This window comes from Otolemur garnettii, unplaced genomic scaffold, assembly GCF_000181295.1.
Source record: "Otolemur garnettii isolate 467f Iridium unplaced genomic scaffold, OtoGar3 scaffold00040, whole genome shotgun sequence".
NCBI classification, from domain to species: Eukaryota; Metazoa; Chordata; class Mammalia; order Primates; family Galagidae; genus Otolemur; species Otolemur garnettii.
Genome location: NW_003852435.1, coordinates 6,999,001 through 7,024,178, shown reverse-complemented (window position 1 = coordinate 7,024,178; position 25,178 = coordinate 6,999,001). Strand labels below are relative to the sequence as shown.

Sequence of the window (25,178 nt, the reverse complement as noted above, 5' to 3'; positions counted from 1 at the left end):
CAGAGTGGTTAATGGATTAGAAGCTGTGAAAAGAACAAGTGAGACAAGAATAAAAGGGGAAAGAGTGTTATTAAAGAGAAAGAAACTGAGAGAGGCTTTCAGGAAGAAATATTTTATGTTAAAAACAGTCACCAAGCCAACAAAAGGAGCTCAGCGCAATGGTCTTTTATAGGCGCCTCTAAGATTTGTTATTTTTGAAAGTTTTAATCATAAAATATTTGCTTCATAAAAAGACTACATTCAATTTACATGCAAAATATAAAGCATAATAGTAAAATGAATACTAATAAACCTACTACCCTACCTACGAGACAGAACATTCCAACACCACGTGGAGGGGAGCCTGAGTGACTTTCCCATCTCCACTCACAGACATAATATGCATTTATGCATGTGGTCCTATCCTTTCCTTTTCAAAATTATTCTTCTACATATTATACATTTCAAACATTATATTGTTTAGCTTTCCCTCTTTTTGAACTTTCCCATTCTGGTGCCACAGTACCACTGTACTTAGTTTTACCTGCTTTTTTCCACCAATGTTTGTATTAGTCAAGGCTCTGCACAGAGACGGAATCAGTAGGAGGGAGGGGGAAAGAGACAGAAGGAGAGAGAAAGAAAGAGAGGAATTTTAAGGAATTGATGCATGCAGTTGTGGGGACTGACAATCTGAAATTTGGAGGACAGGCCAGTGGGCTAGAAAGGTAGACTTAGGCAGGGTTGTTTTTTGTTTTCTTTTCTTCTTCATTTTTAATTGACAAATAAAATTGTGTGCATGTGGTATACAACATGAATTTCTAAAATTTGTATGCATTGTGGAATGGCTAAATTAGATAATTAATACATGCATCTGACTCAGTGCCTGTAGCTCAGTGGTTAAGGCACCAGCCACATACACAGGGGCCAGTGGGTTGGAATCCGGCCTGGGTCTGCTAAATAAAAATGACAACAACAACAACAAAATAGCCAGGTGTTGTGGAGGATGCCTGTAGTCCCAGCTACTTGGGAGGTTGAAACAAGAGAATCACTTGAGCCCAAGAGTTTGAGGTTGCAGTGAGCTGTGACACCATAGCACTCAACCTGGGGTGACATAGTGAGACTCTGTCTCAGAAAAAAAAAGAATAATGCATGCATCTCCTCACATATCTGTCATTTATTTGTGGCAAGAAAACTAAAAATCCACTCACCCAGCAATTTTCATGTGTACAATACTTTGTTATATTGTTATAGTTGCCATGTTATACACTAGCTCTTGTGAGCTTACTTCTCCCGTTTAAGTGAAAATTTGCATTCCTTGACGAATATCTCTTCAATTGTCCACTTTGCTGGAGAATAGGAGGTTTGGGGGATGTTCTACTTTCGGTTTCTACCAACTGAACTTTTTTAGTTCTTACATGTAAGTGTGATCATATGGAATTTGTGTTTCTGTGCTTGATTTTTTTCACTCAACACAATGTCCTCCAGGTTCATTCATGTTGTTGCAAATGCTAGGATTTCCTTCTTTTTTAAGGCACAGTGGTATTCCATAGTGTACATATGCACACCATGTTTTCTTTATCCAGGCATTTTGATGGGCACTTAGGTTGATGGCATGTCTTGGCTTTTGTAATGCTGCCATGAGCATGGGCGTACAGACGTCTGTTCAACATGCTGACTTCATCTTCTTTGGACACATGAATTGCTGGATCATATATGGTAGTGCTATTTTTAATTTTTTGAGGAACTTTGGAACTGTCCTCCATAGTGGCTTTAATAATTCACATTCGCATCAGCGGTGTACAAGGGTTCACTTTCTCTATATCTTCGCCAACACTTATTTCCTTTCATCTTTTTCAGAGTAGCTCGTCTGGCAAGTATGAGGTAATAGTTCATGGTGGCTTTAATTTGCATTTCCCTGATGATGGGAGATATGTTTTTCCAAACTGTATCCAGCTTTATTAAAGCTACTTCTCATAAACAATCATGCTATTTCAGGCAGGACATGGGCAGATGATCATTCACAGCATACATCTTTCAAACTCCCTTCTTCGGTGGTCTACCAAAAATCAGAAAGCTACTGCAAAACCCAGTGAAGTCTTCATCTGATGCTCTAGACAGAGAAGTTTAGAGTGAGGTTGAAGGGTTGACATTTCACAGTTAGCATGTTGTTTATTAACTTTTCACAAGGCAACTCTGACTTGCAGGAAATGAAATGAAAGTGGCAGAATTTGTCCGAACACCCAACAATCTACAAAGGGAGCTGCTGCTCTTTTGAGGGATGCCATTGCAGTGGTGTTATTGCAAAAGTCCAGATTCTTTGACATACTGGTAACTGATTACTGGAGGTTGGGTTCCAAGAGGTGACTGGGCGTAAGGGAGTTAAGACTATGCTGAAGCAGAGGGAGAATAGGACATAAAAACACATTAGTTTTTCCATACCACAAGGCGGTATGGAAATACCCTTGTGCCAAGGCAGCTATGTATCAACACCAGAGAATCCCTCCTCTTAGGAGTCAAGAGGGAAGCTCAAAACTAGAGGGAAAACATATTTTTCCTCATATCAGTTTAGCTTTGGAGACATTCTATTAGTGACATATGCCCTTCCATCCACCAAACAATGAAGCATTCTATAAGTTAACATCATAGCTTTAAAAAAAAAGTAAAACAAAATTCTGCATTTTTATAAAACTTGATAAAAAACAGTATTTCGAACCGTATAGTCACAGGAAGAACACAGTTATACAAAACACAGACCCTTCAGAACTTGCATCTTAGCACCTGCCGCTTTCTGGGCCCGGTCTGTGCTGGCATCTCCATTTTCAGCAGGGTTATTCCCCTCCTGGCTAGAGTTGGCTTTTCTCTTTTTCCCTTTGCGTACCTTCAGCAGGTGTAACAGACAACTGTTTCTCTGTAGTTCATCCTTTGCCTTTGCTTTATCACCTTCAGCGCCCCCTTCAGCCTCTTTCTTGGGCATGGTGGCAACAGAGGCGGGACCCAGGTGCTGGACGCAGAGATGCAATGATGCATGGCTTTTTTCTGGGGGTCATTCTTGCCAACGCTTCTTCACACTGCTCCGATTGGAGATATTAAACATTTTTTTCTATACCTTTTGGTCATTTGTATGTCTTCTTTTGAGAAATATCTACTCAGATGTTTTCCCACTTTCAAAACCAGATTATTTGGTTTCTTGCTATTGAGCTGTTTGAATTCCTTATATATTTTGGACTTCAGCCTCTTAGGAGAGGTATAGTTTGAAATATTTCTCCTATTTCATAAGCAATTTCTTTACTCTGTTGGTTATTTTCTTTGTTTTGCAGAGGCTTTTTGACTCGATACAGTCCCATTTGTCTATTTTTGCTCTGGTTGCTGTGCTTTTGGGGTTTCTGTGTTTGTGCAGAATTTCTATGTTGCAGTCATGAGGCAGAATTCCTTCTTGGGTGGGAAATTTCAGTCTGTGCTCTTACGGCCTGGCCTTTAACTGGTTACATGAGACCCACCCACATTACGAAGCTGGGTAATCGGCTTTATTTAGTGTTTATTGATTATAAATGTTAATCGCAACTAAAAAATATTTGCACAGAAATATCTAGACTAGGTTTTAACCAAACATCTGAGCTCTATAATTTAGCCAACATCTGACAGGTAAAAGTAACTATCACATGTCTAAGATTCATTCTTACTGTTATGTGTAGCTCTTGTTCATTCCATGTCACTCACTGTCTATTTGGCAGTCTCTTATTAATTGATGCTTAGATGTTTCATTTCTCTGGTGTGGATGAAGCGGCAGTAAATATTCTTGTGCATGTCCCTTGTGCACTTATGCAAGAATTTCTCAGGAGTATAGGAATGAAATTTCTGGTTTGTGCACTCTGTTAATTAAACTTTAAAAGAGTATTAAAACTATTTGCTGAGGTGATTGTATCAACTTACACTTCTTTCAAAGCAATTTAATAGGTAGAGTTGTGGTCATTAACATTTGAGTTCTAAAAGCAGATTCAGTGCATGAAGAATCCATTTCTTTTGACAATTTGACCCTCATTCCCTCTCTCTCTCCTTGCACATTCATGTATATACCCGAGATTATTTAAAAGCTGGGATCAAAATAGAGTGAGGCAAGATATTTAAAGACCTTTTCTTTTTAAGAGTTCATAATAAACCTTTATTTTGCAATTTAAAATGTTTGTCTTTCAAAAGTTAATTATAATTTGTCACTGCTTTTCATAGATGCTACTCTTATGTCCAAAAGAGGGGAAGAATTTAGACTTTGATTTAAGAAAAATTTACATGCACACAAGGGGAAGGGGTTATGATCTTAACTACAAAAATTGTTCCACTATGATGCTATTGCTATCAACTGCCAAGCTGGTTGTCTTCCAGATGCACTTTGGTGGTTATCACAGCTGATAAGTTTTATCACATTCAAAACAAGGCTTCTAATTTATTTATAGATTCTCTGACATTCCCATAGACCCCCACCACCTTCTGTTATGGCATTTTTTAGTTGTCTCATTGAGTCTGAGGCTGCCTCCCAAGGGGTCTGCTGGTAGACCATGAAGTTGATTCCTGCCTCTAAGCGTCTCTGTGCCAGCACTTGTCTTATACTCTCATAAGCCGCCACATTTCTAGTACCCTAAAGGTGCTTTTTAGTAGCTCATTCATGAATGGATGCCAAAACTGCAACCTGGCCACTCTGGTGCTCAACAAACACTTCTATATGATGCTGAGTCCTTATAACTCACCAGCTGTGCCAGAACTCAAAAGAGGGCCACACTGTCCTCCAACCCTGCTCTTTCCTGGCTACAGCTAAGAGCTGCAGATTCCAGAGGTTTCAGTTTGTGAACTGTGGGGCAATAGCTTCATTCTCCCGAGGGTCCACTTCAGGTTTCACTGTTGGCTTGGAACTGGTTGAGAGGGCTGCCAACCTACACCCGGGATTCCTGCAAATCGACGACAACTTGCAGAACTGCTACTGATCACTAAGACGATCTTGGGCAGAGTCACTTCTTTTTCCTTACCAGCACCTCAGCCATATGGAGATTTCAATAAAGCTGTTGTAAGATGCTCCTTCATGCAGCGTTTATTGAGGGTCTTCTAAGTACCCACAATGTGACAGGCAATGAACAGGGTATATAATAATGCATGGCCCCCCCATAATGCCTTCATAACTAACAGTCTGACAGGGAGATAGATGTGTAGTTAGTCAATTAGCAGACAGCACTAAGGCAGAGTAAGTATAGAACACCATGTTTACACACAAGGGGGGTACCTATTTATAGCCTTGAAGATTAAAGGGATTCCACAGGATAATTTATTGTAATAAATGTCCTATGTAGGCATGGTTAGACATGGGTAGAAACATGCATGGATAGACATGTGTCATTATATCTAATAAATACAGTAGGACCCACATATATCTAATAAAAACTTTTCTGCATTGACCACCTCCTTAAATTGACCTAATTTTCATAGCCCAGACATGCATCACATGTATGTGTCAGTAGAGTAGGCCTAGTTCCTTATGTTGACCATCTCTGTTTGTTGACCACTTTGTTACAGTCCCTTGGGTGGTCAACTTACATTCTACTGTCTTTGAATTGCTAGGGTAGGCTTGGTATAATGGAATTTATACCAAGCCTACCTCCCTGGAGATTGTGCATTACAGAACTTCTCTCTGAGAAGTCATGGTTAACTTTATGTGTCAACTTGATTGAACTAACAGATGCCTAGATAGTTAGTAAAACATTATTTCTGGGTGTGTCTGTGAGGGTGTTTCCAGAAGATATTATCATCTGAATCAGTGGACCGGGTAAAGAGGATTGCCCTTACCAATATGGATGGGTATCCAATTGGTTGAAGATCCAAATAGAATAACAAGGCAGAGAGAGGGGAAATTCTCTCTCTCTTTCTGAGGTGGTTAGAATAGAACTTAACACCATTGCCCCTGGTGAAGTAATTCACTTAGATTGAATTACACCATCAGCTTTCCTGGGTCTCCAGCTTGCAGATGGCAAATTGTGGGACTTCTAGCCTCCATAGTTATATGAAACAATTTCTGTAATAAATACCCTCATGTGGGCATGTGTGTGTATATCTTCTTTTGCTTCTGCTTTTCTGGAGATCCCTGACTAATACAAGAGAAGTCTGGTGAAGTAGCATTTCCATTATCTATAGCAAGAAATTACTACCCTTAAGCTGGGACTGACTGGTAATAGGGACCCCATATCCTCCAGGTTATGCCAAAGCCACCTCTGAACTTAATTCTGAACAATTCTCCTTATCTCTTTCAGCAACATACAAAGAAAGCTGTAGAAATGGGTTTCTTTTCGATTCTGTCATGAGCCTAATTTGAACCAAGAGTCTACAAAGAGGACAGAAAGATTTCTCTTCATTCTCTCCAATGAATGGCACAAAGCAAAGCCCTTGTGGGCTAGATCCTTTCCATCTGCTTGAAGTTGCAGGGCGTCATTCATATGTTTGCCAGATGATATGCATTATTTATAAATAATAAGCATTTATTTTAAGGTCGTAGCTGTTTTTTATGCCTGTTGTTTCTCTGCTGCATATTTGTTAACAAGTATGTTTATTAAGGATGCAGGATCTTTCCTTTGCATAATTCATTGTCTGTAGCTACCCTTCATAATCAGGTCTTTGCAGTCTGTAATAAGTGTCTTTATAGGAAAGCCCAACTATAAAAATAGGCTAAAATTCAATACACAGAAACAGTGAGCTTCAGACCAGCTACCAGCAAGATTTATTTTAGCAATATCGTCTATGTGAGGCTGCTGCCTGGTACTTTTTATCCAGCTTACAACATTTTATCTCCTTATGTTGGGCCAGAGTTAGTCCTAAGAGTCGGATTCATCTTTAGGAAACCTTAAATGTCAATAAACTACATGAGTCTTGCAGAAGACTACAGCCCCATGCATTCTCAAGAGCATGGCTCACCGTTCCAGCAACAGTTCCTTTAGTCTCTTCACTTCTGTCCCTTCTGTCCCTTCTGTCAATTTGTCAGTCTCTGCTCTCCTAGTCACAGTAGATACTGTGGTAATATAGGAAGTAGGGAGGGACAAAGCCGAGAGCAGGGCCATTAAAAGAAACTCTATGCCCAAATCTCTAGAATCCTCAGTGATCTCCCCCTACCTTGCTTCTAGAATTCACTTCCGGTTATATGATGCCTTTTTACCCAGTTCCCTCACCTCCTTTAGGGAATCAGAGAATTACTTTGGAGATATATAATTAAGATCTCCAGGTAACTAACGTTTGAACATTTGATCTCTCACTTAAGCCTGGCGTACTTCAGAGCTGAGCCTTTTCCAGGTTACTTCATCGGTGGACAAATCATGCTTATATACACCTTGCTGCCCCGGCGGATGAGTCATATTCCTGAACACGGAGCTTCCAATCGGCAACTCTGGAATTTCCTGCCTTAAATGTGAATGTACAGGCAAGGGTTGCTGTATATTTGAGGAACTCATTCAATGTTAAAGGGAAAAACAAACAAGCAAAAGAACAAAGTGAGGACCCATAAAAAAACAGAGGCGATGTAGAAAACAAAAATCTATATTTAATATCTTCAGTGCAATAAAAGATACTACACCTATAAAACAAAGACAGGTGCTATAAAAAGAAATAATCAGAGGATTAGAAAGAGCCCTTAAGAATTAGAAATATGTTGGTAACATAAACAATTCAATAAAGGAATTGGAGGATAAAGTTGAGGAGCTCTCAGAAAATAGAACGAAGAGACAGTATATGGAGGAAAAAGAAGGAAAATAGGAGATAAATCCATGAAGTTCAGCATCAGACTAGTAAGACTAAAATCAGAAGCAAAGGTGAAAGATTATAGAAGAAATAACAGGGGTTTGTCCAGACCTGCCAAGAAGGGTCGTCCTTGTCCTCCTTTTTTGGAAAGCCCCTGGAAGACGTGCGCAAGCCAACGAGGGAGCAAACAAAAAATAAACACGGAGAAAAACAGGTCCCTATCTAACACGAGGGAAAGAAGAAAGGAGAAGTCCTGGGAAATTCTGGGGCTGGGAGCTGACTATTTGATCTATTTAAACATTTGCAAAATTTGGGAAAATAATAGAAAGAATTACATAGAAAAGATATAGCAAGTATTAACTTTAGGAAAGGTATGGCACAGTTCTTGGTTTAACACAGTATTTACCTAGCTGTAATAGTATTGAATACAGATTGTGATGACCGTATGACAGAATTGGGGCAGGAGGGGACAGAAGTAAGGATGAACGGAGTGGGTGATCAGGGGAGATGGGAAGTCTCAGCCACCATAATAAGATCAATGTATTATGTCTAAAGTTGGTGAGTCGAGAAGCAGCAGAATAAATTTATTCACATGCTTACTTAAAAATATGGAGTTACACCTCAGAAAAAATACATCAGAGTGGAGAACAGTGGAATCTCAGGAGTGGGTTATGAGGATGGAAGTGGGGCAGGGCTGTTGTGTTGACTTAGAACTCACATCGTGTTTAAATACATGCATGTACTCCATTCATAGAAATACAGATTAACTTTAAAAAAGAATGTAATGAGAATTCTTTTATATAAATTCCTGTTTCTAGCTCTATTTTTTTTTTTTCCTTAGAGTTGATTACTAGGAAGGGAATTAGTAGGTGTAAGGATTTGACCATTTTTGAAGCCCTCTGCATATATTATGTACATGTGACTCAGTTTTCGCCACAGCTCCTGGGCCATGCAGATACTTCCTACTTCCTCATATTCCCTTCCATGGAGAGTATCCCTATATAAAAGGTCTCTATCTGTCTGAGAATGAAAACTATTTTTGAATTAGTTTTAAAAAGTCATTTTTGGCTCAACATTTTACTTTATTTTAATTTTTTAGTAGTGCTGTAGACAAATAGTATAATAATACATTTATGGTAAATGATTCAAGTCTTACTGAAGTACAGAGATTAAACCATTAGCTGAAAGTAATTTTTCAGCTCCTTCCTATTCTGGAACTCCCTTGTTCAGAAGTGCTCAGTGTTAACAGGCTTCAGATTACTTTATATGTGTGTGTGTGTATATGTATGTATGTATGTAAATAAGTCAAATACTTATTTTTATATTGTAAAATACAAAAGTATACTTGTATTTATATTCCATGGTTGGAATCTTACAACCCATGTTGTTTTGTAAATTGCTTTCTGGGCTTGGGAATATGTCTTAGAAATCTCCCCTGGTCAAGACTTTTAAATGGTGTCTGCGATTATGCATTTTAAACAACTTGCTGTGGTCAACCCACACAGGTGGGGTAGGCTACTGACCCAAACGTGGCTGAGATAATATACATGCACCAAGAGGGTGGGAGAGTTTCTTACTCACATAATGAGGCGCTCTGGGGAGAACATGGAAGGCTCCCAAGCTGATCTGGGAACAGCTTGAGAAAACAAAGAAGATTTTTATAGTAGTTAGTGAGGTGTGGCCAGGGACAGGGTTCCCACACAAGGACTGTGGCTTGTGTGGTTTGAATTTGCTGCTGGTGCCAGAAGAAGGGACACGTGGGCTTTTCTTTCTTATCAGCTTGTTCAGATATGGGGTAGAAGGGAAGGGGCAGTGATGAGGCTTGAAAGCTCTTTATTGCACAACGTTTGCTATTCCTTGACAGCTTAGTCACACAGCTCCTCTTTACTCTTGGAAAATAATCTTAAAAATTTCGAAACACTGCACAGAGCTGAGCCACATATGCAGGTACTGAATTTGTGCTTCCTGTTGGTTTAGTAACCTCCCGTGCACGATGGCCACGCTCCTGACAGCAAATGAATGGCAGCAACGAGCCACCAGCAAGGCAGCTCACACAGCAGCCGCCAGCACCATCCAGAGTCTCCATCTGGACAGGCCGAGGCCCTCTTGCTCTTCTGGCTCTGGTCTCATTTGATTACTCTGTGCAAACCAACCCACCTCGTTCTTGAAAGTCCGTGTTGCCAGCCTGGTTGTGCCCCAGTTTTCTAATCTGACCCTGTGTTGCTTCAGGCCTGTTTCCCCTATGCCTCTGAAGGGCTCTGTCTGTTTTATAAAAGTGAGTTACATTCCACTTTGGTCCCAGGGGGAGGACTCATCTTTGGTCTATCCCCCTACGTGTTCTGTAGGCAGAGAGATTAAAGGTGGAAGGAGGTCTAATATTTTTCCAATCTCAGAACCACAGGGACTGACTGTTGCCTGCCGTGCAAGTAGGAAGGGCTTAGCAAGGGTGACCAGAGGCATGCCGACTGAGGTCTAATCACTGACTTTTGGGTAAAAGCTTGAAAAAGCCTGTTGATAGCACATAATAGCCAGGACAATTATTCTCTTCCTGGCAAAGATTCCTAATTAATGTGAAAATGTAAAAGAAAAGCCTGATTTGAGAATAGAAGGTCTAAGGGAACAAGATCTTGGCTTCCCCAGCAACATTTAGAGCACTAGGAAGCGCTTAGGCCCAATTTCACATTTTAGATCAAGCAGATTAAAGCCCATGGTTTTTTCCACCTGGCGTAATCCTAGCCTATGGAAGCCACAGTTAATAATTATTCCCCTGAGCCCAGAGAGAGTTCCACAATAGAATCTCTTTTATCTTGGCAACCTGAGATTGTACCATGGCCAGCATTTTCCAGGCTGGCAGACAAAGGTTTGGCCTGCTCTGGGTGAAAATGTCTTCAGCATGACAAGTACAGTTGTTTTCTTGCCCTCTACCACTTTCTGACCACCTCTTGCCTTTGCATCACTAATCTCTCAATTCCACTTGTGCTCTTTGCCCTTCAGCGTGACTTTGCACTTGACAGAGCTCGTGGGCATGTGGACGGAAGGGAGGGAGGATTTTTACGGCTGTACACATTGAGGATATATCAGCCAGAGGTTCACGGTGGGTCTTGTCTGGCTATGTTCAGTCAAGCATGTTGGAAACTTGAATAGCTGACAAGCTAAAGGGTAAGGCTTTTGTCACTCACTAATGACAATAGTGTGGAGACACGCAGGCTGCAAGAAGGGGTAGTCCGAGGCAAACCAACAGGTGACTCTTGGGCATCTGCTCTATCCAGAGTTCTGTGCAAAGTTGATCAAATGGCAGGAAATGCTCCTAAAGGAAGGAGCTGTAAGGAGAGTTACTGTCCTTGTTATCAAACCAGAGGCACCAACTTTGCTTTGTCATCTGTAAGTGATGTATGTTTGCTGAGCTGCTTCTCCTAGAGCTGCGTCTTTGGAGAAGGTACTAATCCACTGGTTATTATCATTTCTACCTGAAGATCTAACATCGTAAACACCATCAGATAAGATCATGTACGTAAATCCTAGCACTGTGCTAGGAACACAGTGCTCACAGAACTGTAATCTACGTAAATGCCGTGTACTGTCCTTTCTCCTTCATCCATTTGCATCTTCCTTTCCCACCCTTCTCTTGCCCCACAGTCCTTCCTCAAGTCTTGGTGTTATTGTTAGCTGTCTCTCTGCATAGATGCTCTTGCTCTTACATTGGGCTATAAGCTCTAGAGGACAGTGCTTGTGTTTTTGTGATCTTCTTATTACCCCTACTGACTTATACAAAGTAGTGCCTTCCTGGTAGATTGACTTAGACATACCAGATGCAACTACACCTTCTTATCCTAAGAAAAGGGTTGCTGCTCACTGAGAATTGCCTACCCTTATATTTTCACCCAGTTTAATCTGGGGTAGGACCCTGAGCCCAGCGCTGCTAAGTGTTACCATCACCACCTTCTCCAGCCCAGCATGTATGAGGCATGAAGGTGGAAGAAAGGGGAGGGAGACAGAGGTATTGCCAGATAGTGACTGCAACTCTTCTCCTCTGTATTGTGGGCTTCAAAACTGACCAAAATCTTCCTAACCAAGCTTTGTCACAAACGCTCTGAAGGATGATGACTCATTTGGGAGCATTCCTCTGCTGTCTGAACTCAAAGACCATGGACTTTCTGGTTAAGGGATCAATCAACTACTGATAGTAGACGCCCAGAGAAAATCTTGGGCAAGAATGCTTAAGACAAAAACAGACATTTTCTTGCCTTTCCTGGGTAAGAATAGGAAGACAAAGGAAAATGCCTCTTGGAGATAGAATTCTTTTCCAGAGAAAGAAACCCTGGCCATTGGTCATTCATGGGTACCAGTGTGTGGGCATCAGTCACCCTCTCTAATGCTCTAGATCAGAATCTTAACCTCCCATTTCCCAGCCTGTTGCAAGCTCTCACTTCCACTCAGCCTTGGCGGCTCATTTTGTACCAAAACCTTTAGTTTCCAGGTACCCACAGCTGTTCCCCACAAGGTTTAGTGCTCCTCTCTTTATCACATTCTATCCGTTACCCCCATCGAATCTGATCTATCTCTTCTCCCATTCATTCAAACCCTGATTTGCAACTTCAAATCCATGCTAAAGGGTTTTGGGGACCATTTCAGGGAGTATGTGCTGTTGTGCAATGCGTTATTTCCACTTTCACGATATTCTCTTAGGAATGCAATGGCATAAATTCAGAGAACTTCTAATGGCAACGTTTTCAGGCATCAGACCGGACTACTGAGGATGAGCTATTTGGGTGGGGAAGGAGACAAAGCTCTATCTTTGGTGTCGCATTTTTCAGGTGGGAGAAGCGCTTCAGGCTTTACTTGTGACTCTCAATAGCCATTACTGAGAACTCCTTTGCTACATGCCCCAAACTATCACCCAGCTTGGGCATCAGGAAATTAGAGGTCTGGTTTCAGTCCGCCGCCATATGGCTGTGCTCTGAAGGAAAGTCTGCGTCTGAGTTTCTTATCTGTAAAATGAATGTAAGGATTAGATAATCTGTAAAATTCTATTCAGCTATGAGTCTATGACTTTTTGATACGGGGCTTTGTAGGCCTTGGTTTAAACACGGTAGTAGGAGATAATCAAATGGTACTTAGAGAGGAAGGTTGAGTGAATATGAAATGCTCGGGTAAATCTGTAATTTTACCTGCTCTCTGTAAAAGGCAACCATGGAGGCATTCCTTCCCTAAGTTGCTCTAATTTGTATGGAACTTCTGTTGGTGAAGTAGAAAAACCCAGTGCTAACACTTCCAATTCAGTTAAATGACTTCATGTGCTGTTAAGTTCAGGCTGGCTGGGAATTTCATAACTTTTCACTGACTTCATTATAATAATGCTTAGCACTAGGTTCACACAGGTGATGTCTACTCAATAGTATTTTCATAACTGTACAGCTCTCCTCAAATTATGTTGATTTATGGCTGGGTGAAAAATGACAGTGAATCCCATAATTGTGAAATTTCACAAGGCACTGACATTCGTGTTTAAAGCCCAGGAAAATTCAGCAAATGTGACTACCACAATGTAAGTGCAATTGTGAAGACTTCATGGAAAAGTTCACGGATTCAAATGTAATTAAGCATGAATTAAACATGATGAGCTACGGGGCTAATTCTAGCACTGCCGAAACTCCGTTATGAAAATCCGCTTCAGAAATATGACCAGCTCTTTTTTAACATATGTCAGATGCCTAACATATGGTCTCCCAAGGCCTCCAGCATACCTTGGGTGATCCAGGGCAGCCAGCGTATGCTTGGCACTGTTGAAGGTCTAGCTTATTGAGCCAAGAAGCGAGGGAACATGATGGGAAATCAACCCAGGCTTGTCAGAATCTCACTTCTTTTCCTGTAGAATAAATATTATAGATTTGAAGGAAAATTTGTGCCTTTGTGAGATACGATGCTGTGTTCTGACTCTTCACGGTGGGGCAAGAAACAACAAATCATGAATGTCGGCTAATGCTTATTTACAATTAATTCGTCAAGGATAATAGCAAAGCAACGAGACAGATTTTATACACCACATCCACAAACAAAACCCGTTGTGTGACAACTCTATATGTTGCATAGGTGGTGGGAATGGATAACCTGAAACAGCTTTCTGTGATATCATCCCGTCTTCCCTATTCCTCAGCCTCCTTTCCATCATTCCTTTACCCTCAAAGAGATAGCACAAAAACCAAAAGACTGAAAGCCAGAATTTGAGCCAGGCTCAAATCCTGCTTTGAGTGCAAGGGAGGGTGTTGGTCTGCTTCTTTTGGTGTAGTTTTCGGATATGTAACATTAGGATAAATTATATTACTTTACCTACCTCCCAGGGATCCTAAGAAAGTGTGGTCTGGTGATAAATGCCCACGTCCCTCATGTATACGTACATATGTGTTATGTATGAATATGCGTATGTGTGTGTCTGTGTGTATGCTGTGAATGACATACATATGTTTACCTGTGTCCCCTGGTCATAACCCCACTGGACTATGGGAGATGATTATCTTAGTGACAAAAGTAACAGCAGCGATGACTGTTTGTTGTGTTTATACTAATCATATTACATTTGCTTTATATGTTTTATATGTTTATAGAGAGAGTTAATTGAATAGCATGACCTTTTTGGAATCCTAGAACACTAAAAGTAAGAAGAATAAAATGGTCTAAAATGTAATAGCTAGTCTCTCTTTTAAAAATAATGCTGCTTTTCTAGCCACAATTATTAAAGTTAAATAGAGTCTTTCATTACTGGCAGAAAGCTGTATCTATATCCTATTCTAGTGAAAGATTTTCAGGATCAGTAAGAAATTTGCCATGTATCTCCTAATTTTACACAGGAAGATTCCTCATGTCAGCCATTTATTATTTCCCCCCCAAATCTAAGTACACTAGAAGGATCCCTTCTGATCTGAAAGAGGTTCAGGTTAGAACTTGGGAAGCTCACTGCCCACAAATGGTAGAGGAGGCTAATAACATAAACAGCTTGTCAGCTTGGTTTAGATAAATAACAATGACAGATCATTAATGGAAGTTCAGGCACGCCTTGGAGGTTGATGGGAAAGAGCACAGAAATGTCCTTTTGCAGCATAAATTTCAGTGGTCTGACAGAAACAGGGTCTGCCACCTGTGATCCCGCAAGACAACTGTATTTTATGTAAAACCCTCGTTAAGGTTAGAAGGGTTAGAACTCTCTTCTGGCAAACTCAGGTAATATGGGGGGTGGGGGGTAAGGGAAGGGGCTTTGCTGAGCAGAATCTTCATTATCATCATCTGATCATCTTCTCATTGTCAATTACTTGGGGAACATCAGTCATAATTTGAGTTTCCACTGAGTGCAATGCAGTTCTTGCCCTCTACGTTTCTATAGTCAAAGATTTTAAACAAGTAAAAAAGGTAAGATGAGAAACACTCAATTCAATTCAAGTTAGGGGGATGGGAGGAGGAAGGAGGGAGCAGGGAGGTGGATCGGTGTGCTCCCACCTAATGGGCACAATGAAGGGTACATGGCACACCTCCTGGGTGCCGGACACAAGGACAACAGGGACTTTACCTAACAAATGCAAACATCGTAACCTAATCATGGGTACCCTCATTAATAAACTGAAATTAAAAAAAAAAGCTAAGATCTTCTCCTCATTTACCCAGGCAGCATCTGTTAGAACCTGTTTTACTGGGTGAGACACAGTACATCTGATCCTGTATACTCAAAGATTTCAAACAAATGAAAACACAAAGAATAAAATGCAAACAAATCACTCCTGATAGAGGTAAAAATAAGAAACAGATGAAGAAAGAGATCTCCTGGTTCATGTGTTTTTTAGCTCAAATTCTTCTGCCTACCCAAATGTGGGTTGTGAAAACCAGAAACTCAGTCTTTGAATAATTGAGGGCCTAACTGGTATCATGTCAACACTTCCTTCCCAGGGAGACTAGAATCTGAAGTCTTCTGTGCCTGTACTTGATTTTCCGAGTACCTGCGTGACACTGGGCAGTAAATCACTAAATCCTCTGCTGAGTATCTCAGTTAGCTGCCATTTATTTCTTGAACATTTATTGAGCTGTTGCGAGAATATTATCTAATTTTTCTGAGTACTCTCTTTGTATGGGACCCTCTTTGAAGCATTTTTATATGTGTTAACTCACTCATGCTTCACGAAAACCTGACGCAGTAGGAATTATTAATATCCAAAACCATAGTCATTATTAGGGGACGTATTGGTGTTCTTCAGATTGTTAATCACTTATATGACATGGTAGAAGTTTTGTTATTTCCCCCAAAGGATGTCTTTTACAGAATAAAAGCAGATATGCACTGTGGAGGACAAATTTAAGAGAGAGCAGAACAGAGGCAATGAAACAAATTAGGAGGCCCTCCCTATAGTCCAGGGAATGATGGTGAGAGTCTAGACCACAGCAGTGAAAAGTGAAGACAGACATGAATAGAGCTGTTAAGAAGTGTTTATGAAGCAGAGTCAATAGTATTTGGTGACCAATTGTGCGTGAAGGGCCAAGGATAGGCAAGAATCTAGCCTGACTCTCAGGCTCTTGGTTTGGGTGACTAGAGGATGAACTGAATAGTCTTTAGAGGCAGGGTCTTTACAAGAAGGAATTTTTGTGAAAAAGCACCTAAATTTAATTGGGGATGTGATGAATTTGAGACAGTTGTGGGATGTCCAAATAGAAATGTTCTTAGTGGGGAGGGAGAGGGGAGGGGAGAATGTATGGAGGGAGGGAGGTTGGAGGGATCACTTCTGTGGTTTATCTTACAAGGGTACAAGTGAATCTCTCTAAGAGTAGAATGTGAATGTTTTAACACAATAACTAAGAAAATGACATGAAGACGATGTTAACCAGTTTGATGGAAGTGTTTCGGATTGTGTGTGAAAACACCACACTGTATACCCCAGAAGTGCATTAATGTACATAGTTACCATTCAATCAAAAAAAGAAAAAAAGAAAGAAATATTCTTAATAGACTCTTTGCACAGAATATTCTGGAATTAAGGAGATCAGCATTAGCTATTTGAAAGTCCTCTGGATCCATGTGGTTGGTGACAGCTGGTGTGGGTGAGATATTGTAAGTGATAGGAGTCTTTTGAGAAGAGAAAGGGTGTAGGGAAGAGACAGCAGCAAAAAAGACTATGGAGAAATGGGAAGGATGAGAGCAAGATTAGAAGAGATGGGTGTCACAGGGGCTGCTAGAACAAAGTGGCCACTGGTGTTCCATGCGGTGAGTGAGATGAAGGCAGAGAAGTCTGTTGATTCTGATCCCCAAGCAGGTTGCTGCTGACTTGGTGAGAGATGTTTCAGTTGTGCTGGGTGAATAGGAGGTGACAGAGTAGAGCACTCTGAGTACAGAAGAGGCTTTCAAGTTACCTGGGAGAATAGGGAAGGAAAGAGGTAAAGGGACAACTTCTCTCTCTCTCTTCTCTTTTGGGATGGGGAAAAGGTGTATTAGCAAGAGAGAAGCTGAAGATGAAAGAAAGCAAAGGAGGCTGTCATCAATGGAGAAAGTTCTCCAGGGACGAGGACAGGGTGTGAATCAGAGTACATGTGGAAGTCTTTGTTTTAAGCAGCAGAAGCGTCCCTCCTTCTTCTGAGGACGGGAAGAAAGCGAAGATCCAGACATCTTTTCCAGTAAAAGGGTAGGGGCAGGAGGTTGAGGTATTTCTTGTTCTAAGCTGTTTGTTTTCTCCATAAAGTTGAAGGTTGTGGTTGGCAGAGAGTCAGAGGAAATGGGATCTGATGGGAGTGGAGAGTTTAAAAGAGCCCACTTAGATGTTAATAGTTTTGAATGGGACCTTGAAAAGGAGGACCAGGCACACTGAGAGCTCAGATGGGGTTGGTGCGGGTCATTAATTAGTAATCTCGCCATCCTGCACAGTTAGGAGAATTCTCTCCTGAGGAACGTAATTAGTTGACCAGGTTTATGAATGGAAATGCAGGTGTTTGAACTGATTCAAATTTAGGGTTGTTCCTGGCAGGTTCATAGGAAGGACAAAGATCAGCAAATGAGCCCATTAGGAGCCTGCAGTCTGATGGAATCTCACTAAATTCACAGACGAGTGAGTGAATGTGCCAAGGGGAGGGAGACAGCCTGCCTGGTGGGCTTTGGTCTCTGTCGTTTCTCAGTTTCCCTCCTCCCATTCACGGTCAAGTTTACTTGGTCAGGGACAGTGATTCTTCTTTCCTAGTTCCAGCTATTCTCTTTCTTGGCATGGGATCCCACTTCTATCATCTTCCACAGTCCAGGGCTCGGGAGCCACCTGATGCCTGGAACTCCTGCCACCTGGAAGTCCCTGGTGGTGCTCAGTCAGCACCCTGGGGCCAGATCCAGGGGGGCTGACTCCTGCTGGAGCTGGCAAGCATTTGCTGTACTCCCTGCACCCAGCGTTTGGCCTCTTGACTCCTTCCCATCTCTCTTCTTTGGATTGGTCACTTTCTGACCATCCACATCCCATATGGTCAAGATGTGATATTTTTGTGGGAGCTAGAAGAGAGAGGGCCAGAAAGCATTACCCTTATTTTTATCTCACTAAAATGTGTCACCTGGAAATGCCAGAAAGAAGAAAAATCACTGTTGAAGCATTTGGTCTCCTGCTCTTTGAGGTTAAAAAGATGATAGCACATTCGTGGGTAATATAGAATGGCTAAAAAATGGCCATGTATTTAAATATTGGTCATAGATTCAAATTGTCTGGAAAAATTCCAAGAAAGCAGCTCATCCCTTCTCCACATCTTCACCGTGTTTTACTGGACCCGAGAGTGTCAAAGCCAGAGCTGGCCTTGTATTTTATGGATGTCAACAGGCTGCTGGCTCTGCTCCGGAGCATTCTCCTGCTCTCTGCTTTGTATGCAGGTCATATCTGAGAGCCATTCTGCGAGGCTGCTGCAGGGTTTCCATCTGTCTTGAGCTCAGCAGAACTTCAGGGATCACAATAGGAGATTCACGTGCCCTGACAGGATTTTTATTCCACCTGCTGTTGATGTTTGATAAAGAAGGTGAAAGTAAAAATTCCGTATATTCGGGCTATTCCTTTTCTATCCAGAATTCATTCAATAAATACTTATTGATTACCCACTAAGTGTCAGGTGCTGGAGGCTAAGGATACTACACAGAAGCCACATGTACTGTGGGTAGAAAAATAGGAATTGAATAAATTTCCAGATAAATGTAGAATTTCAGCTATAATTGGTGTTGTGAAGGAAAATTCCATTGTGTTTTGAGAATAGAGGTTGTACGCTGTCCCTGTGACATGGGGGTTAGGGAGGATTTCTTAGAGGAGATAACATTTGAGTTGAGATGTGAATGATGGTAGGAATTAGCCCAGTGGACCAGGGAGAAAGAGATGGGCAAATGTCCCAAGGAGAAAGGAAATATTCCAGAAACTGAAGGATGTTACTGGGCTTGAGTTCAGAGACCAAGCTAAAGGGTAGGGGAAAATGCATCCCAGAATGAACTGAACCATGCATGGTTTCTCATCCACAGGAATGGGGAAATTTTTAACATTCTTTAGACAAATAAAGTAATATAATCAGATTTGTATCTCTGAAAAGCTGGCTTCAGTAACAGAGGATGTTTGCAAGATGGGAAAAAGTGAATATTGCGTGAAGAGTTAAGGGCCAACTGCCTGGTCCACAGATGGGTGACAGTAGGCTGGATTAGAGTTGTGGCTGTAGAGATGAGAGGTGGAGATAAATTCATGCTGAATTTTGGAGCTGGAACTAACAGGACTTATTAATGGATTGAATGTGCCCCAGGGTAGCAAGAAATGGATGGAGGATGGATGATTCCTATGCTCTGGTTTGGGGACTGTGTGGATGTTGGCGACATTTAGTGCTCAATCAAAAGACTAGAGATATATAACTATAGTTAATTAACTATAGTTATAGTTAATTAAACCCTAAAATTAATAGAAGACAATAATGTGGACTTTCCCCCATTTCATATGAAATTTAGAAGTCCTAATTATTATTATTATTTTTAAATTTGGAAACAAGCTATCCATGAAAAAGGTATCTGCAAGTCAGTTGACACCATCATTGGAAATAGTTGTAGTCAACGATAGAATGACTCCATTTTCACCAAGAGTCATAATATTTATATGGAAATTTGTAGATCAAAAACTCAAGCAGAAGTAGAAATTTGAGGCTCCTAATAATAGAGATGTGTGTGTGCGTATGGGCTATGTGTAGGGGTATATGTAGGCAGATTATAGTCAACAGAGGAGCTTATTTCCTTAGCTACCACATCCATAAATTTGCTATAGTCTTCCCCCACATTCACATGTTATGAGCATAGTAGACCTTATCCTCCTGTGTAGTGATAAATTGAAGGAGATTTTCTCCTTATTGGCTTTATGGATATTTTTTTTCTCCCTACGATCTGGAATAATGTTTTTTCTTTAAGTTACTGTAAATAACCATTCAACTTCAATGACCAAGTATTCCAGCCATTATTTTTTCCCCCTAGTTCATTACTATTGCTGTTTTTTGTTAGATGGGGCACTGGGTCCAATTATAGCTTTGCATTTAATTATACACTTTGCATATGTGTGCATTAATTAGAAGATTTTATTGCTTTGTATTTTATGGCTGGAGGTTGTGAACTATAGCTATCCAATATAACACTTAAGGGGATAATACAAATTTAGAATAATAAAAAGAAATTTATAATGATCGTATGGGGCATTCAAAGTATTGTATAGAAAAATAATATAGTGTAAATACAATATACACAAGCGTCAAGCCCATTCTTATTTAATGAAGAGCTTTAATCTTATAAAGAAGACAATTAAAGATCTGGCACAATATATATTCAACACTTATTTAGGCCATGTAGCTGAAAGCAAGACCTAAAAGTAGGACCCTAAAAGCATGTTTAGATGAGTCTGCCTTAAAAAATGAATGATAAAAATGAACTGCCTAAGTAACTGTGGAAAATAATATTTTGAATGAATGTTATAAAGGCAAAAATAACTGTATACAAATGCTATAATCTAGTTAGTGAATGTGTTTCTTATGGGGTCATGGTTCAGAAATCCTGAATAATATGTACATGCTAAAGTTGAGCAAAGAAGTAAACATAGGATGACCTGGATTGGGTCATACGAAGGAAGACTGTCCCACTCCAGTGAGTTGGGATGAACATACCAAATTTTCCCCTTTGTTTTCTTCCTGATGATAAAGAAAGGTTTTTAGGGAAGGAGAGTGGAAATAGGTTTGAGAATTGCCATCAGGATGCCCAGTGTGCATCTCTCTGCAGTGAGTACATTGGTTCCTCTCTGAGGGAGGGGTCTGCAAGGAGGTATTGAAAGACCTGGAAAAGTCCCCTACCTTGGAGCTCTCAGGAACCTTAAAAATAGAACATAATGGAGCATATCAGATCATGCTACAGCAGTCTGACTTAATCACGAGGCATACGGCTGCCTGCCGCCTTTCTGCACGTTGTTCTACTCAGGTTCCTCCAAGTGAGGTGGGTTGACCAGCCAGACATCAGCCTAACAGCTTTCCTTAGTTCCTTTTATTGCTCATTAATTACTTCAAATGATTATTTCCAGGATGGACCCTCGTTTATTAGTATGTAAATTTTGGATAAGCTGCTTCCTCAGAATTATAAGGGTAAATTATGTAAAGTGTTATAATTTTTGGAATATTGAGGATTCAATAAAGTCACTGGACCTGATAGCACCAGTAATAGTTGGTTCTGCTTTATATGCAGATAGGATAAATGGATCTGTGAAGAGAAGTTTCTGCTCATCTAGTTCAGCCCAGGACTCCGTGGAATGATAGATTACCTGAGACCACTAACCCCTCTAAGGTTAGACATGACCAAGTCTCTGTATTTTCAGAGTTACCCCAAGTTAATACTGGCAATGGCAGTGGCGGGAAATGAGGTTAAGAGGTAGGATGCGGTTGTCACAGCTAGCATTCACTGCCTCCGACCTACTCTCAACATAAACTCAATTTTGTTTTGTGTTCCACCTTCCCTGCCATAGTCATATGGTGTAAGAGAGACAGACTTTACCTCTAGCACCAAAAGGCCTGGTTGGTTCAAGAGTTATAACTTGTTCCTTCATTTACAAATATTAGAAGGACTCTATTATGTACTAGGCACTGGCTTACGTGACTAAAAGGGCCTCAAATCCTTCACACAATGAAATTTGTGTTCTAGTATATGTGAAGACAATGCACAAATGAACAAAGCCAACCATATTGTGATAACAGCTAAGGAGAAAAGCCCGGCCTTGGCAGGGCAGAAGGGAATTCTGGGAGGCAGTGTTGGGAGCAGTTGCTATTTTTAAAGGGTGATCAAGAAAAACCTCGATGAAGTGATATGTTCTCATTCCCTTACCTTGCTCTAAAATTAGGTCAATTCTGCTAATGAAACCAGAGGGGAAGTCTACTGGGGAACTTGTAGGAAAAGGTTTCCTCACAACAAAGATAGAGGCACGGGAAGAGACAACGACTCTTCTTCCTCTGGACGTTGTTATAATTGGATGTGATGCCAGGAAGCACGGCCGACACCTTGTTACCAGCTTGATGACACCAAGGATGTCAGGGTGGAGAGCGAGAATAAAACTGGGACCTTGAATATTTTTCTGAGCCACAGAATTAACTAACCCTGAAGTCTGATCTGTGGCTGTGCCTCTTGTAACGTGAAGAAGTAATTTTTCGTATTGTGTGTGCCAGTTTAAATTAGGGTTTCTTTTACTTGCAGCTGAAGGCAGCCTAACTGAGAGAGAATAGGTCTTGGTAGATTTAATGGACTGCAGTAAACCAGTTGGCAAAATTCTAAGTAGATAGGGGCAGGAACTTATGACCCTGGCTATAACAGTGGCAGTTTTTCGTACACAATCTTAGCTGTAAGCTTAGCAACTTCCTAGAGCGTGAGGCACTTGGGATAGAAAAATGAATATCCGCTAGAGCTCATTTGCCCAAGACAATGGCACAGGGATTCTGGACACCATTCCTGAAACCCCATGTTTAGGGATTTTAGGTTCAGTTCACGTATCCTAATTTGTAACTATGGATGGAGAAGATGTGGGTGGAGATGACCATGAATAAAAGCAGCGATTCCACACTACTGGGGCAACTGTGATGGTGGATGGGGAGGCTACCTAGTCACATGGAGTTTGTAGTTAGCCTTTCAAAAATTTCCACTGTCACAGAGAGCTGGTGAGTTTGTAGTTTCTGATTTCAAGGGCACAAGTTGCCAACTGAGGGGCAGAATAATGGATTCCTCTCTGTCCCCAGGGTATCCACATTGTAAATCCTGGATCCTATGAATGTGCTCTGTTAGGCGGCAAAAGGGACTTTGCAGATGTGATAAAGTTAGGACCCTGAGATGTGGGACATTATCTTAGGTGTCAGAATCAGCCCATTCTAATTACATAAACTCTCGAAGCAGAGACTTTCCCCAAGTGGAGTCAAAGAAATGTGATGAGGGAAGGGGCAGGAGAGATCTGAAGCACGAGGGGGACATGACCTACCTTTCTTTGCTGGCTTTGGAGATGGAGGAAAGGAAGCATGAGCTAAGACACACGGGTGGCTTCCAGGAGTTGAAACATCCCTTTAGCTGACAGTCAGTGAGGAAACAGGGCTCTCAGTCCAACTGTACCAAGAAAAGAAATTCTCCCAGCCGTCTGAATGAGTAAGAAAACAGCGTCTCTCCTAGAGCCTCTAGGAAGGAACACAGTCCTGTCCACAGCCTGGTTTTAACCTGGAGAGATCCATGTCAAACTTCTGACCCACCTGTGAGATAGTAAATACGGGTGCTGTTTTAAGTTGCTCAGTTTGCCGTGACTTATTATTACAGAAATAAAAATGAAGACACTCTCCTAGCAGAGTGTGGAGTCCTAAGTGGATGGGACACTAGCTGGAGCGACTGGGTGGCTGCTGGAGGGGGGTGGCCAAGAAGGCAGAAGGCCCAGAGGGCATGGTCTGAGTGTCGTGATAGGAAGGCACTGAAGTGGTGGGGTGATACAGCAGTCTACGGCGTGTAACAAACCACCTCCAAACCTCCTGGCATTCTGTGGGGCAGCAGTGTGGCTCTTCTGCCGATCTCCGTGTGTTTGTGGCGCTGCAGTCAGCCAGGCGGCTGTGTATGGGGTTTGCCTTGCGAGCTGGGGCAATGAGCTGTCTGGCCGTGTGTCTCTCACCATGCAGCAGATTCGCCCACACCAGTTCACAGGGTTCCTGGCTGGGGTCTCCGGAGCAGCCTGAGACGCTTTTCATGTCTTCACTTACGTCATGTTTGCTACTGCCCCACTGGGCAAGGAATGTTTGGCCTAGAGTCAGTAGGTGTTAGTTTGTGGGCTGCTATAAGAAAACACCACAGACAGGGGGGCTTAAACAACAGAGATTTATTTTCTCACAGGTCTGGAGCCTGGAAGTCCGAGCTCAGTAGGCCAGTTTCCTCTGCGCCTTCTCTTCTGGGCTTGCAGATGGCCGGCCTCTTCACATGTCCTTGCCCCTGGGTATGCATCCCTGGGTCTCTCCCTCATCCTATAAGGACACTAGTCATTGGGATTAGGACCTCATTTTAACTTTAAATATCTTATCTCCAAATATTGTCATACTCTGAGGTCTGGGGTGGGAGGCGGTCAGAGCTTCAATGTATGAAATTTGGCAGGACACAGTTCAGCCCGTGACATTCTGTGTGGGAGGAGACCACCACTGGCCTGGATGGTGTCACCAAAGGACAGAACTGGTATGCTAATAACTCACCATAGACGGTCGCCAAATTGTAGGAAAGGAAATCGAATTCGCGGTATTTCTCACAGCTGACTTTGTTCAAGATACAATGTTTTAGAGAAGGGGTGTATGAATGATGGCTGTGAGCCAAATCTGGCCCCCCAAAACTTACTTTTCTTTGGTAAATAAAATTTACCGGAACCCAGCCATGCCCATTTATTTGTGTATTTTCTGTGGGTGACTTCATATCACCATGACAAAGTTAAGTAGTTGTGACAGATAGTTTTAACTTATTAACTGTCTGGCCTTTTACAGAACATGTAAGAAAGAGTCTTACAGACTGTAAGGAAGGCATGAACTGGGTGGAGGAAGGATAAAATCATTAGACAACCACCAGCGGGTAATATACAGTCTCGGGGAGGGAAAGAAGGTGGCAGGCAGTTTCTCTTGCATGTTTTATATAAATAAACGACTAGATAAGCAACAGTTCTGGAATTTGTTACACGGACGCCACTTAGGAAGATCATTGAAACTCTTTCTCAGAGGGTTGTTTTACACAGCTTCGGCCACCCACCCATCTGCTGCCACCAGTCTTAGTCCTTTCAAGTGTTCTCTAGAGATATCCAATTGTCTGTCAGAGGCAGAGAACAAAGCCGGCAGCTCAGCTTTCACAGGGATTTCCCCTCCTGTGATATTTCATACTAAGCCTCATTCACACCCAATATGAAGGCTGG

At 41.5% G+C, this 25,178-nt stretch overlaps 1 pseudogene; it reads right to left on the bottom strand.

Annotated features, from left to right (window-relative positions):
* Nucleotides 1-4,417: 4,417 nt before the first annotated feature.
* LOC100966985 lies at nucleotides 4,418-5,009 on the bottom strand (annotated as a pseudogene).
* Nucleotides 5,010-25,178: the final 20,169 nt, after the last annotated feature.